The sequence below is a fragment of the Anarrhichthys ocellatus genome, unplaced genomic scaffold (assembly GCF_004355925.1).
Source record: "Anarrhichthys ocellatus isolate YVR2014 unplaced genomic scaffold, GSC_Weel_1.0 scaffold21, whole genome shotgun sequence".
NCBI classification, from domain to species: domain Eukaryota; kingdom Metazoa; phylum Chordata; class Actinopteri; order Perciformes; family Anarhichadidae; genus Anarrhichthys; species Anarrhichthys ocellatus.
In genome coordinates, this window is record NW_022280051.1 from 4,304,117 (window position 1) to 4,317,636 (window position 13,520).

At 44.5% G+C, this 13,520-nt stretch overlaps 1 protein-coding gene across 5 annotated transcripts in view; it reads left to right on the forward strand.

Moving 5' to 3' along the window:
• The window catches only part of syt1a (synaptotagmin Ia), a 128,217-nt gene that overhangs the window by 47,162 nt on the left and 67,535 nt on the right, over window positions 1–13,520 (forward strand). For 2 of the 5 annotated variants that reach the window (XM_031859048.1, XM_031859051.1), the window contains exons 3-4: window positions 4,775–4,846; window positions 13,282–13,372. The gene's annotated coding sequence lies outside the window, so the exon portion shown is untranslated. Of the gene's footprint in view, window positions 1–1,290; window positions 1,306–4,774; window positions 4,847–13,281; window positions 13,373–13,520 lie in introns of those variants that run through there. The other 3 variants (XM_031859050.1, XM_031859053.1, XM_031859052.1) reach the window with 3 other exon arrangements.

Below are 13,520 nucleotides of genomic sequence, written 5' to 3' on the forward strand. Positions count from 1 at the left end.
CATCTTACATCAAGTAGCTAGTGGATGGATAAACCATTGTGAGAAATGAGATAGGAATCAGCCGTCCTCAGTCAAGATGGAGCCTGCTCTCAAATGGCGGTGTGCCAACCAAGCGCACAGCTCCTCTCTCTCGTGCTCCGGCAGTCGCACAGCTGACCAGACGCATGTCGACATCCATCACCATCATACGTGACCTCAACTGGTCCGGTCCATGACCAGTGCTCATTTAGAGCGAGTAGTGCAGATGTAGTGACACTGTAAACATTGCTCGAGCGAGCATTGGCATGTATAGTAGCATTCACTGGGATGGGGATATTCACTGGTTTGAGAAACAAGATTATTGCAGCTTTGAGTTTGTGTTGCATCGTCAGACTGAAACCTTTGCCGTTGTTGTTGTGTTGAGGATTACTAAATGTTATCCAGCTGTGAAACTGCCACGTATTTATTGTCGATTTAGAAGATACCACTATTGCCATGTTCTCTACACTCTACATTGCTTCTCTACATGACTGAAATTTGTCCAAAACAAAGGCACTAGTTTGTTTTTTTCAGATACCTGAGAGCTGCATCTCATCTCCAAAGTTTCTCCCCCTCACTGACAGTGAGTCACCCCTAAAGTACCTTGACACAAGGAGTAAACAAGCCTGCCTCTGTTCATCAGCGTAATCTTGTTTGCTCAGAGGGCAGCGTCTGAGCAGGACAGCACACTGCCACAGGAATAATGCCACACGCTGGAGATATTGTGATCCCTGTTTTCATGGAGACGGGGTGGAGTTGCCCTGCTGCTGGGCTTGCTTGCACACAAATCTGTGTAACATCACTTGGCGACGGAGGATGACCTGCAAAGATGCGTCACGGCGAAACGGCATAGACTGATACAATAGAAAGAGCTATTTTTGAATGTTTTCCTTCAAAGGGGGCTACAATTCAGTCTCTGACAGCTTTAAAATGACCTTTAGCTGCAACAGGCTAAGGTTTGCTTCTTCCTAAGGACTTACCCTTTTGTAAAAACGAACCCCGGACTGTTGTAACTTGAAACGACTGCCTCCACATGTGGGGAGTTAAACAGTCAAAGTGATCTCTGGGGTTCATAATTACTCTCCCAGTGAGCAGCCATCGAAAGCAGAAGGAGAGGATCGCAATTGTGTCACGACAGAACAACTCATCCACCAATGCCACAGCTGCTACAGTCTGCCTTTTGTTTTTTACCCAGGTGCAGCATTTGTCCCCCAAAGCCTTGATTCAAACTCTTTGGTGTGAGGAACAGCAGATGGGGTGTTGTGATGGTGGATGGTGGATGGTGGGGTAAGAGTCACATGGAAGTTTTTCTTGCAAAAATAGAACTGTAAGAATGATAAAAACAGTTTCAGTGTCAACTCACAGCTTTACTCGGTGTCGTGGATTTTGTTTTTCATTTCTTATTCGTTCGGATAAGTCGGATGTCAAGCGCTGCATAGAATACAACTTTAATATAGACAACAGAACAATGTGGAGTGACGGCAAAGAATAAAAGACCGCATATGAGGAAAGGACAGGAGGTAGATCTCAAGGAATGAGTGGAAATGGAACAACAGCATGCAGAGTGTTGGTGTCAGACGTCTCATTTCACAACGTTATACTCCTCACCACCTGCTATCTTCAGTCTTTCACTGCGTGTTTTGTTTCGATTTCACTTCAGCAAATGTCGATGTCAGCAAAACATCGATTACGTTAAACGGTAATGATTGCGAGAGACATACTGTACACCACCAGTTTAAGCCTTAAATACCTTCTCTGCTTGACCAGTGGACGTGTCTTCCCTACGGCAGATGGTCGGCCTGGTGGAGACCGATGCACAAAGAGGTTTGCCTTATGTAGATGTACAGTGCGGCGCGGTCGTGGGGAAACAGTTGCTTAGCATTTCAGTGACATTACGTTTGTCGGACACATGGGTGGCATCTCTATTGTGGATCCCGAGATAGCACTGAAATATAAGACGTTATTGAGCAATACACACTTTCATTTGATTTCTCTCTGGCAGGAGGAAACGGATATCCAAGAAGTCGCTGTAGACGCAAAATATTCAACGTGTTTTTCGCTGAAATAAATTATACAGTACATTATACAAAGCTCATTCGGGTGTTCTAAATATTGCCAAGTTCAGTGTGGAAAGTGGCGCACATATTTTTGTGTCTCCACATCATTTATACATCACGACCCAGCTGACATATCTGGGGCTTTGCTGTTCCAAACCGCTGCCTGTCGTAGAGGAGAAACACTCTTTTGATTGGCAGGTTAAACCCTTCAAGGTCAGCTTGCTCTACCGCTCTCCCTCTGATTGTAGATTACTGTGGTAATATCTCTCCTGTGGAGTGTCTCTTCCCCCCCGAATGGTTCTCAGTCCACACATATCTAAAGATTGTGTCCTTGCCTCCTCATCTTGTCGTTACATAAGCTACTGCACAGGTTGTTGAGCATGGAGATTGTGCTGTATGTTACATTTGCCATATCTGGGGATGCTGTCAGAGAAATGAATGTCATTACTGATATGGGTCGAGGGAAGGGGAATGAGATGTGGTTGCATGATTTCAAACTGCCCAACATTTGCTTGGGATCCATATTCTTCACTTGAAATGCATCTTTTAAGTTTTTCTCTACCCAAGATCTAGTCAAATAATCGGTGCTCAAAGCCAATAAATGATGGAAACTACCTGGAGAAATAGTGAATCTACTGAAGAAGTACGTCAGCTTCTTGTTTTGGATGCTTGAGACGAGAGCTATACTCTTATGCGTCCAGGTAAATGTAACGGAGAGGTGGCTGAATACCTCCAAACAGACAGCTATTACCATTGTGAGTCCCAGTATTTTGTGGCAAAAAGTGATGAGCAGAAGGATTGGAGGAGAAAATGTGAAAACACAGCAGGAAACAGGAACTGTGTTCTATGAACCCTCACAAAAGGACTTGTGCAGATGGCTGCTGAAAGCCACAAATACTGAGCTGCTAGCGACTAATATCACGATGACATGCTCATTGTGTTCCGATCATGCTATTTGTTATGCATGCATATTTAGCAGCTCATTTCAAGTGATGACGAATCATTGATTTGTGCACACGGCCGTAATGAGACTCGCTATCGGGACAGCCTGCGCTCTCCGCATGCAATTTACATGTGAGAACAGCTGGAAAGTGTGTGAAGGTGTCGAGAGCAGCCAATCAGTGCCCGATAGGACCCAATATACAACTAATATATAACGTTATTAGGAGAAATGGAAAGGGCTGACTCATGTGAGGAAGCACAACATGTTCCTGTGGTTTGTATCTAAAAATCAAGGACACATTAGGAATTATTCCATGTAAAAAAAACACTTAAATGCTGCTGTATGCAACTGACATACCACTAAGGGGAGGAGATTTATCCTGAACTACCACATATTTCATAATAATGGGACTCATTTTAAACTTATATTATGATGTGATGCATTTGAAATGAATGTGTCTAGTTCTGTGTTAAATGGAATGCATTAACCTTTTCACTTTCCGTCATAATTTATATATTCTGATAAGGCATGGCAGTGAAATACGAATGAATGTGTACTTTTCCTTTATACTCCTGCCAAGTAGAGGTAATGGCTATTAATCTTTGCATCAGTTGGCAGGTCAATGCACTTTTCACAGCATGAGGGGGAGAATGAATGGGATTGATCAGTAGTCGTGCCACATTTACACAACTTCACTGCAGTGTTAATAGTCTCATCACCTCCGGTCCTGGCGGAATATTTTTGTATAACGAGTTTTGGGTCCTTAGAACAGGGATGTTGATTTGCAGTAAATTTGCAGCAGACCTTCTTGGTCTCCAGAGGATGGTTCATGATGATGTTGGTCACTTACTGACCTTTCTTTTACCACAATCAGTTCCACTTTTACACGAGACATCTAATGGACGGATTGCTATGAAATTTACCAAACAAATTCCTTGCTTTTTAAAAATCATTTCAAACTTTGTAGACAAACTAATGGCTGCATAAGCAATAGACTTTACGAACATGCTGTTCACCCAAACTTTCATCCTGTTTCCAGACAAATAATTGATTTTTGCTATTTTTGGTGCCATGAGATATGAAGTAATTGTCCCAGATTTATTTATTTTATGCTAATGCATCTAGTTTGTCTCTTCAACAATTGCAATCCCAAAGATATTTGCTTTTCAGTCCTATAAAACAGAAAATGAGCAAATCCTCACATTTGAGATGCTGTCGGATCAACCAATCAATTAACTGACAAATTATTCCAGCTCTAAACCAGTGACTTTTGACCCCATTTAAAAGACTTAATCACGCTTTATCAGCCTTGTTCGAGCGATGTACAGCAGTGGTGGTGAGCGTAGACAGCACCCAGACCCCCGACATTACCCACCAGGGCTGTACTGGAAATCTTCCCACACCTCCACAGCAGGCGGCATCTGTTGGGAGGAGATCCCCAGGTGCTCTCTGCACTGGTTTTCCAACACATTGGCTGGTCTCCCCTGGCAGTGCCCTGAATATGGCCAATTGTCTGTGAAAACAGTCCATTGATAATGATAATGGATATCTGCCACCCACGCACTGACATGCACAGATTACTGAGCTGATGGAACAATCGACAGGAGCGAAAATATTTATCTCTCTCTGGAAACGCAAAGCAGGTGTGTTGTCTTAGTATATGTATGCAAGCTTACTGGGAGAGCTCACGTAAGATGGATTGCTGTTTTTCATTCATTCGTACAAACATCTTTTCATTCGTTTTCATCTCCTCTAGATCTGAGTGACTGCCGGTGAGAGTGGAGGACGCATTTAAAGAGACACTGCAGCGGGCATTGTAGAGTTAAAGGTTAGTGTCTGTTCCTTTTTACACATCTATTTTCACTGAAACATATGCAGCGGTAGGGCTCCCATTGAGTGGCACTTCTAAATACAGAGCAACTAAAATGACAGATTTGTGGTTGCATTAGAATATTGTATTGTATATCATAAGGTGGTTTGCCATGAGTGTGGAAGATGATGTGCCATAATCATTTACTCACATTCCACTTGGAAAGAAATGGGTGGTTTTACCCAGTGTGGACTCACTAAAGCTGCTTAGTTGCATGTTTTGCTGCTTTGATTAAAGCCTAATTGACTGGAACATCCTCAGCCCAAACCCAAAGTGTACAGAAGGAGGCTGACGCTGTGAATATATGAATCGAAAATTAGCAAGACTGCTTTGACCCGCGAGGACAATACTGCTGCTTGGTGGACTAATTATGGATGTTTAGATGCATGTGTGCGGAAAACCAGCGAGCTGTCGGTTATGCAGATTACTTTCTGGCAAACATAGCTGTGTCGATGGCTTACTTATGGGTCCAATACCTGCGTTGAATAATATCTTATTGATTTTACCTCATCTCAGAGGGGAATAGAATCAGTACACTATATCCACCTGCCATCGTACAAGCCGTGTTATCAGGAAGAATCAGTTGTCGTCCGGGAATCTGACGCCAACTGTTTCTCATGCTGAATACTAAGTACAGAGGAAGACTTGGGGCTTTGTTGTTCATATCCGCACATGCCCACATTAATATTAATATGGAAATGTGTTGAAGTCACATGTACAGTGTTGGAACAAGTAGCTCAAAATGCAAGAATACATCAAACTAAAATGGTACATGGACAGTGACTTTATTCATGCTGACGTATGGGTTTTTATACCACCTGGTTGGTTCAATTGTATTTTATAAAGGATTCAAATCTGTAAGATCCTTCCTGCCCTATCAACCACCATCGTCTCACTCCACTCTTCTATGTTAAAGTCTGTATTCAACCGCCTATGCTGGTTCAGACGGGGTTCACTGGCTATTTACTGAGGCATTGTGAGTGATTCTGGCCTTGTTAAATCCTATTTTGTTTGGTGAGCGTGGACCTCAGCCTCCTCCAGGCCTGTTGAAGATGGAGGACGAAGCCGGCGTGCCGACTGGGGACCCAGAGAGCAGGCCAATTTTTCATCCTTATTGCCCGTGACATATCCAAAGTGGCGGAGTGCCGTCCACGGAGAGACAGCGGAAGGGGAGAGGGAGAGAGAGAGAGAAAAAAGTGAGAGGCATGCTCAGATGGACTGGGAGGAGTGTACCTCCACTTCCGCCTTCTGTAGTCCTGAGCAGGGCCCCAATCTTCTTGTCCTAAACAATGCAATTCGCTAGCGTTCAGCAGGGCAGACGAGGTTAAACTATCAAGTCCCAGGGTGCCTGTCTCTCTCTCTCCCTCTCTCTCTCCTCCGCCTTCTGGCTTGTTAGTTTAGCCAGAGAATAAATGCAGGTTTGAAGCTCACAAACAGAGAACAAAGAGTGTATTAGTGTCTGACTTACTCCATGACACGGACTAAATGAAGACGTTAAACACACCTTCTACCCCCGTCTTTCACCATGGCTTGTCTCTGCAGGCTTGAGCTTCCGTTGCACGGGGAGAATCTCTCCTGGAGATGTCATATTTGTTGAGGCCATCATTTCAACCACATGTGAATCATTTGTCTCTACAGAATGCGTGTAATTCTTAAAATAATTCAAGTGAAAATTGTATTTTGATTAAGTCAGATTCGTGTTGAGTGAAAATTTGTGCCAATCAAGTGTCGTCATTTTAGCTTGATTTTAGTCTTTTTTGGTGCGATTACTTCTTCTTCTACTCTCTTAATTTCATGCCCTAAAGAGTGTATTTCCTTGCTGTGATTCTGTCTTGATTAAACAGGACGCTGAGATCCGTTCTGTCACATGCAGGCAGTGTGTTGATGGAGGGCCGTGAAGGGTACTGTCAAGGTGACTTCTGTGGGTGGTGAATAGGGGGTGGGATCCATCTCAGGGGGGTGTGACTTTAGAGAGCCTACGTAACTGGGACATTTTCATCACAGAGACCCCCCCCCCAGCCCCTCCTTTGCTTTCAGTCTCACGGGTTGAGATTAGGATCTCTTGTTGTAATTATTGCTGTGTGAGGCGGCCTAATTCTGCCAAGTCGATAGCATCACACCCCGTCAGGTGCCGTAGAAGGTATCTGGCAGCAGCTCCTCATGTCCTCGACATGTTCCAGTGGGCTGCAGGGGGACGGTAATGGCGATGTTATGTGATACGTGTCTTGCTTCTGGAGGACTGCCAATCAGACCGTTTCCCTTTCCTTCCCCCCAGTAATCGCAGGAAGTGGAAAAGATGATGGAAAAAATAAAAAAAAGGACAACTCCTGGGTGTCTGGGATTTTTAACACCTGATGCACAATGAGGGCATCAATCATCCTCCGCAGTCCCAGGAAACATATGGCTGGCCGCCTTTCCCCTCCCAAACACAGGTGCTTGACGGACAGAGTTGATTCCGCTTAATGAGCAACTGTGCTGCCGTCGTGTACTGTATCTGTGCGGATCTAACCACCAGACAGAGTTCATATCCACCAAAACAACTTTTGTCCATATTCATTTCTCAAAAAGACCGTTTCTGTGTGTAGACTAACAGTTGGAATTTAAGGAGTGAGAGACAGGGATTCAAAGATGGGTGTGGTTCGACCAAGGGCGCCAAAAGTAAACATGTCATTTAACGTGTTTCAGTGAGGCTACTATCCCTGGCTAAGAATGTAAGTCTGTGTTTGAGCAAGATGTGATTTGGTTGAGTGTGTGTCGTTGAATCCACACTCTTGCACGGATGCTTGTCCAGAACGTAGGTAGCTTTGGGATGTGATCTTCCTGCTGCAGCACTGAACTCGTAGTGATGCAACATAATGATGGGTGACTGTCACACTGCACCAGTTGAGAAATGAATCAATTTAAAATAGCAATCCCTCACTAAGCTCAAGTGGCATCAAGATGCGTTTAATGAAGAGCTTCATGGGCATTTTAGTGGATGATTTTTATTTAAGTATCATGCTGGACATTTTTTTCTTAATATCGTAGCTCAGAACTGAGATTTTACATGTGCAGTGAATGTGAGATTACATTTGGGAGTTGTTGTTGGCGTGTTTTATATGTCAGTTTGAGCAGAATCCATGGTGGATCGTGACTTTCCTGCCTGTGTGGGAGCTGCTGCTACTCCCACACATCTCTCTCTCTCTCTCTCTCTCTCTCTCTCTCTCTCTCTCTCTCTCTCTCTCTCTCTCTTATTCCTCTCCTCCCAGATCAGCTGGTCTTTAACCTCAGCACATTTCTCACTTAACCACAAATCTAGTCACAACTTCCATTCATAAATTGCAAGTTAGCCGCGTGATTGATTGCTGATGGATGTTCCAACCCTCGTCTCCGTCAACGCGTGAAACCACAAATCACACCACTTAAAACCTGTAGTGCTGTCAATACATGTCTGGGCTAGCGTAGCCTATATTATGCTAACAACATGCTGTAACATAATGTATGCCTTCTCCCTCCAAGCACTCACACAGGTATGCCACTATCTGGATGCGTGATGAGAATCGCAAGTCCCAATACGTCGTCTGATGATGCTGTGTGACTTAAATCACATATTTACCTCGAACATGATGTATCATGTGTGCTTCAATCTATATGTCGAAAATGCGTCTTCTTGGAACAAATTCTGCATATTCTGAAATTTTCATTCTCGCTGACCTTGTTCGCTCTGTGTGGCTGGGCAGTAACGGGGTTGCTAAGGTAATTTAATTACCACACCCTCCACGGACAATGGTGATTACTGCTCTCTAAATCCCCACTAATCCTCCTTCTGAGTCCCCGACACAGACTCGGCCGGGGCGCTCTAACAGGCAGCGCTGAGTCCTCCATCCCGCCCTCAAACAGGGGCCCTCCAAAAAAACAACAACACACTGATCCCCTCTGCACAAATAGACGCTCCTTGGTGTTGATTTGTGTAAGGCGTGTACTCTCCATACTGTACTGTGAGTGTCTCTTTCAGTGCAGAAAGGGCTCTCGTCATCAGTCCCACTGAATTCCTTTCACGTTGCTTTTCCCCTCCTCGTGTGTGTAAGTCAAGGGGGCTCTCAGGTCAAAAAGGCCACTCATCGCTCCGTAAGACTGTCGTAATTATCACTGCTGGGATGAATAAGATGTGACCTCTGTGAGCAGCGGCGCCTGGTGACTGGAGCTCAAAGAGAAAGAGATGAAGGCTGATAGACTTTCTCCAGAAAGCCACTGGAGGGATCGGCACGCTGGGTTTATGTTCAGATTAGGTCTCCACCAACTCCAGAGGCAAATGTCTGTCTCTTTAGCTGCTTAATGCTCCACAAGCTAATCCCTAACTTTGTCTGTCTGCCGTTTGATGCCGGGCTGCTGACATTATAACCCACCGGAGTTGTTAGCAGTTTAAAAATTGAAAAAATAAATAGTGAAAAACAAGCAGCTCCTCTGTCTTCCTCTGCTCTCCTTGTAACCTACGAGACCAGCCAGACATCAGTGACCCCAGCAGGTGTTGTGTGTTTAACTGTGTGTACTGTACGTGTGGGAGGTTGTGTACAGTATCTGCAGCATGCATGCGAGTTAGAGAAGCCGGGTGTTGGTGAAAGGAGCACCTGTGTGTATTGAAAAAGTTCTCTGAATAGCTCCATATTTGAAGAGCCACTTATCCACTGATAAAGCTGTAAGTGATTCGTGGCAGCTTCCTGCCTGCAGTAGAGAGAGAGAGAGAGAGAGAGAGAGATTAAATGAGAGCATCAGCTGTAATTAGGGCTACTTTCCTCCGTTTGGAAGAGCATGTGTGTGTCTTAGAGAGAATTAGCACTGGATACCCTGGGTGGGCCGAAGCAATATAACTTAAATTCATTAAAGTTCGATTTTTTACAATTCGATTTTTTGTGGTATTAACAAAAAGACTACATCTGGGATTGATATGGAGGGTGACCAGGGGTGCTTATTTCTTTTTTAATCAAAGTGCTGCCAAGCGTGCTGTTTGCAGAGGGAGGGGGTGGCCGTATTCTTTATGGCATGTGCACCAGGGCTACACATGAAAACAGTTTTCCGACAGTTTGCAGGAGCCTGGAGTTTGCGTCCACAACAGGCATGTAAATAAAGTTTAAATCTTTATTATAGTTTTTATTAACTCCAACCACAATCTTCTCCTCATCTCAACACCAAGTGTTTAGTTGCCTTACCTAAACTATACCTTAACCATAGTTTATTTTCCACAGAATCATTTCTACCTTCTACCCTCTATGCATGATGCATGTATGTAAGTAACGGCCATTTTGTATTTACATTGTCCACGTTATACAATTTGAATGTTGAGATTTGTGTGTAATAGTTAAAGTAAGGTAAGCAAGGTAGTCCGTAGTCACTTTTGTTGTATAGACGAGTTACAAAAGCTTCACTTCCTCTCTCTCAGTGTTTGAATCGGACCCATTATTTCCACTGTCCAAAGGTGACCATTAAAATGCTCCTGACATTTGGGAAATTGTCCTTTTTGTTCACCCAGCTCCCTTTATTTCACCGCCTTTCTCCTCTAAATGCCATTTTGCCCTTTTCGTTCCTCTCTGACCCCGGTGACCCCTCGTCCTCCTTCTTCCTCTCTTGTTCATTCTAGGTTCACCCTGACAGGCTCCGGGTTTAAAAGACTCGCTTTCTCAGCTCTTCTGTTCTGTTTACGTGGGCGTTACAGTAGATTCTGTACTTAGAAGTGGTTCCACTTTGGGTAAAATGAAAACCTTTTTTTTTTTTTAACTGCTTTTTGGTCATTATGTCCAGTTTCAACGTACCTTTTTAAATTTATCGTTATTATGATCCCCAGTGTTTCTGGCCCTGTCTTGATGTTTCTGCATTACATTTACCGTCATCACCAGTGTCCAGCATGAATTCTCCAAAATACCAGAGATACCAAATAAAGTGAGAATTTAATGGATTCTGGATACAAGACGCGCCACCACTCTCAAGCTTTCCTTTTTATTCAGGAAATATTCTTTCCAGCAGAAAACTGGATGTTTTACACATTAGAAATCTTCTTCTTGGTCTTTTAATGCAGTTATTTTAACACACACAGATAAGAGGTGCACGTTTCAAGCTTTCTGTCGTCCACAGAGGGAAGTAAATCTGAGACCCGGTTCAGTCATTATAACTAGCTGCCTATGTTTTTCCTGTTAAGAGAGCTATTCATCTAAAAATATAGACTTCCTAGAGTGTTTACTCTCCTTCTCAGAAAAATAGTTTGGCCAAAACTATTATCTATCTTCATGCCAATGTTGGAGGTGTACAATTTCCAGCCTCTAGCTGTGATAGCGGATGTCTTCTGCAGAGCTGGGATGTGTGTTTAGCCAACTTTGTTGGGCCAGACAGCTGATATTCGTCATAGCAGGGCGGCCTGCAGCACGGTGGCACTGCTCCTGCTCATTAAAGGGGAAACTATAAGAACGTGGGCCACAAATCTGCACCGGCCACGTCACCTCAGCCGGCCATCGATCCCCTCGCAGCCACTACAACACACAGACACACACACACACACACACACACACACACACACACACACACACTGAGCCAGTGAACCGACGCTTATGAGTAGAGGAGCATGCTGTGCAGTGTCCAGGCAGGGTGTTAGTTGGTAATCATTAACACAGACTCCCTGTTTGCATTGTCTCTTACCCAGCTAGATGTCTGTTAATGCATGTGCGTGTGTGTGTGTATTGTCAACAGTGCCATGTGTCTCGCTGCGCTTTATCAGCCCGTGCGCTTTATTTACACGCTGGGTCTCTCCATAGACAGACACACGTGCACATACAGAAAATACACGTTTAGCATCTGTTCCCCCGCAGTCGCACATCTCTCAGAGTTACAGTTTGCTGCAGACTTCCTGTTCTCCAGCAGCTCACACATGAGTGTAGACGAGCGATGTATCGCAGACCGACCTTTAACATGCCTCATAATTAATCCGTCGACAAAACAAGCAAATGCTTCCAAGGTAAATCCAAGGTTTTCCTGAGGAGAGGATTGATTGGATGCGAGATGCGTTTACAAAGATAAAAGGAGAAGCATTCATAGGAAAAATCAAATAGGATTGCAATTCTCAAGACCATCACCAGTATTTATTTTGATAATGATTTACTGCAACACAATAACTGGACTACACACCAACAGAGATACGCAGGCTCAAAAGGGGGAACCAATCAATACATAGGGTTCAATCAATAACTGTATATAACAGATTTTTATTCTCAAATCACTATTAATTCAATCTGTTTGATTGTGAGCTTATGATTGACCTTAATGGATAAACACCCTGCCAACAAATAACCTGATTGGATAAGCTCCGATCAATGGCAGTGGACCATAAAGTCCCTCAGCATTTAATGCCAATAAAGCACCATTTAACATTTAAAGTCGGGTGCCGTCCCATTCTCCGTGTCCATTCTCAGTGGTTCAAATGAGACCCGACTCCTCGGGCAGATTTTATTGCTGCTGCTCCACTTTTTTGCTTATTGCATCTGCCCCCCCCCCCCCCACCCCCCTGGGAGATCCGAGCGCCACATGCGGTCCGGCCGAGCGTCGGATGGGACGCCAGGCGGCTCTTTGAGGCAGAGCCTTAGCATACGCTTACTCTGGGAATGCCCTTGACTCGCTGTCTGAGGAATGGGACGTGAGCAGCATCAAATACACCGGCGGGACCAGAGGAGGGTTAGGGAATAGGTGGAGTGAGACGGAAAGATGGGGAGAGGAGGATGGAGAGGATGAATAAAGACGAATAAGTGAGATTGAGCGGCAGTTATGGCTTTCAAAAGGGAGTTTGAACTGTAATCATACACAGTAATATTACCAATAATCATCAATCACATCTGACGTTACAAGAACAATGTGCTTTGTCTTACTCCGAAATAAAATAAAATGCTCCACAAAACAAGAATAAGTTTGCTGATGGTGTGTGTAAATGCACATCTCATAGTACCTTCCACTGACTATTTGTTTTCACGCAGCAGAAGGTGCGAGTGGGTGGGGGGAAAAAAATGTCAGAAAAATAGTGAGCTGAGAGATAGAGAGGGGTGTGTGTGTGTGCATTCTGTCTGACGGAGGAAGAGCAAGCGAGGGAGAGACGGAGAGGAGAGCGAGAGGGGGAGTCGGGGGAGGGAGCTGGAGTAGGTGGGCGGGAAGAGAAGAGAGGAGGCGAGTGTCACGGACAGAGAGAGAGAGAGAGAGAGAGAGAGAGAGAGAGAGAGAGGGAAGGAATAGTGAGCTGCTCGCTTGCCGGAGCTGTTGACTGGGTGTTGGAGTGTGTGATCGAGAGCGCTTCTTGAGCCGCTGTGTGAGGGGAAAAAAAGTGGACATTGCTTTTTTTTTCAGCCTTTTCTTTTCAGTTTTTTTCTTTTTCTTTCTTCTTAAAGTGCCACATCGAGCTCCCCTCAGCGAACGCAGAACTTGTGTCAACCCCCTTCCTGGGATTGTAAAGAGGACCCAGGGACAGCGTGCTGCCAGGTGAGAGGCAAACAAAACACAATAACAGGAAAGCATTGCGGGGATGGAGATAACATGGTTGTACACGGTTATATTTTGGAATGAATGTGTGAATGAATGAGGTGTGTGTGTGTGTGTGTGTGTGTGTGTGTGTGTGTGTGTGTGTGTG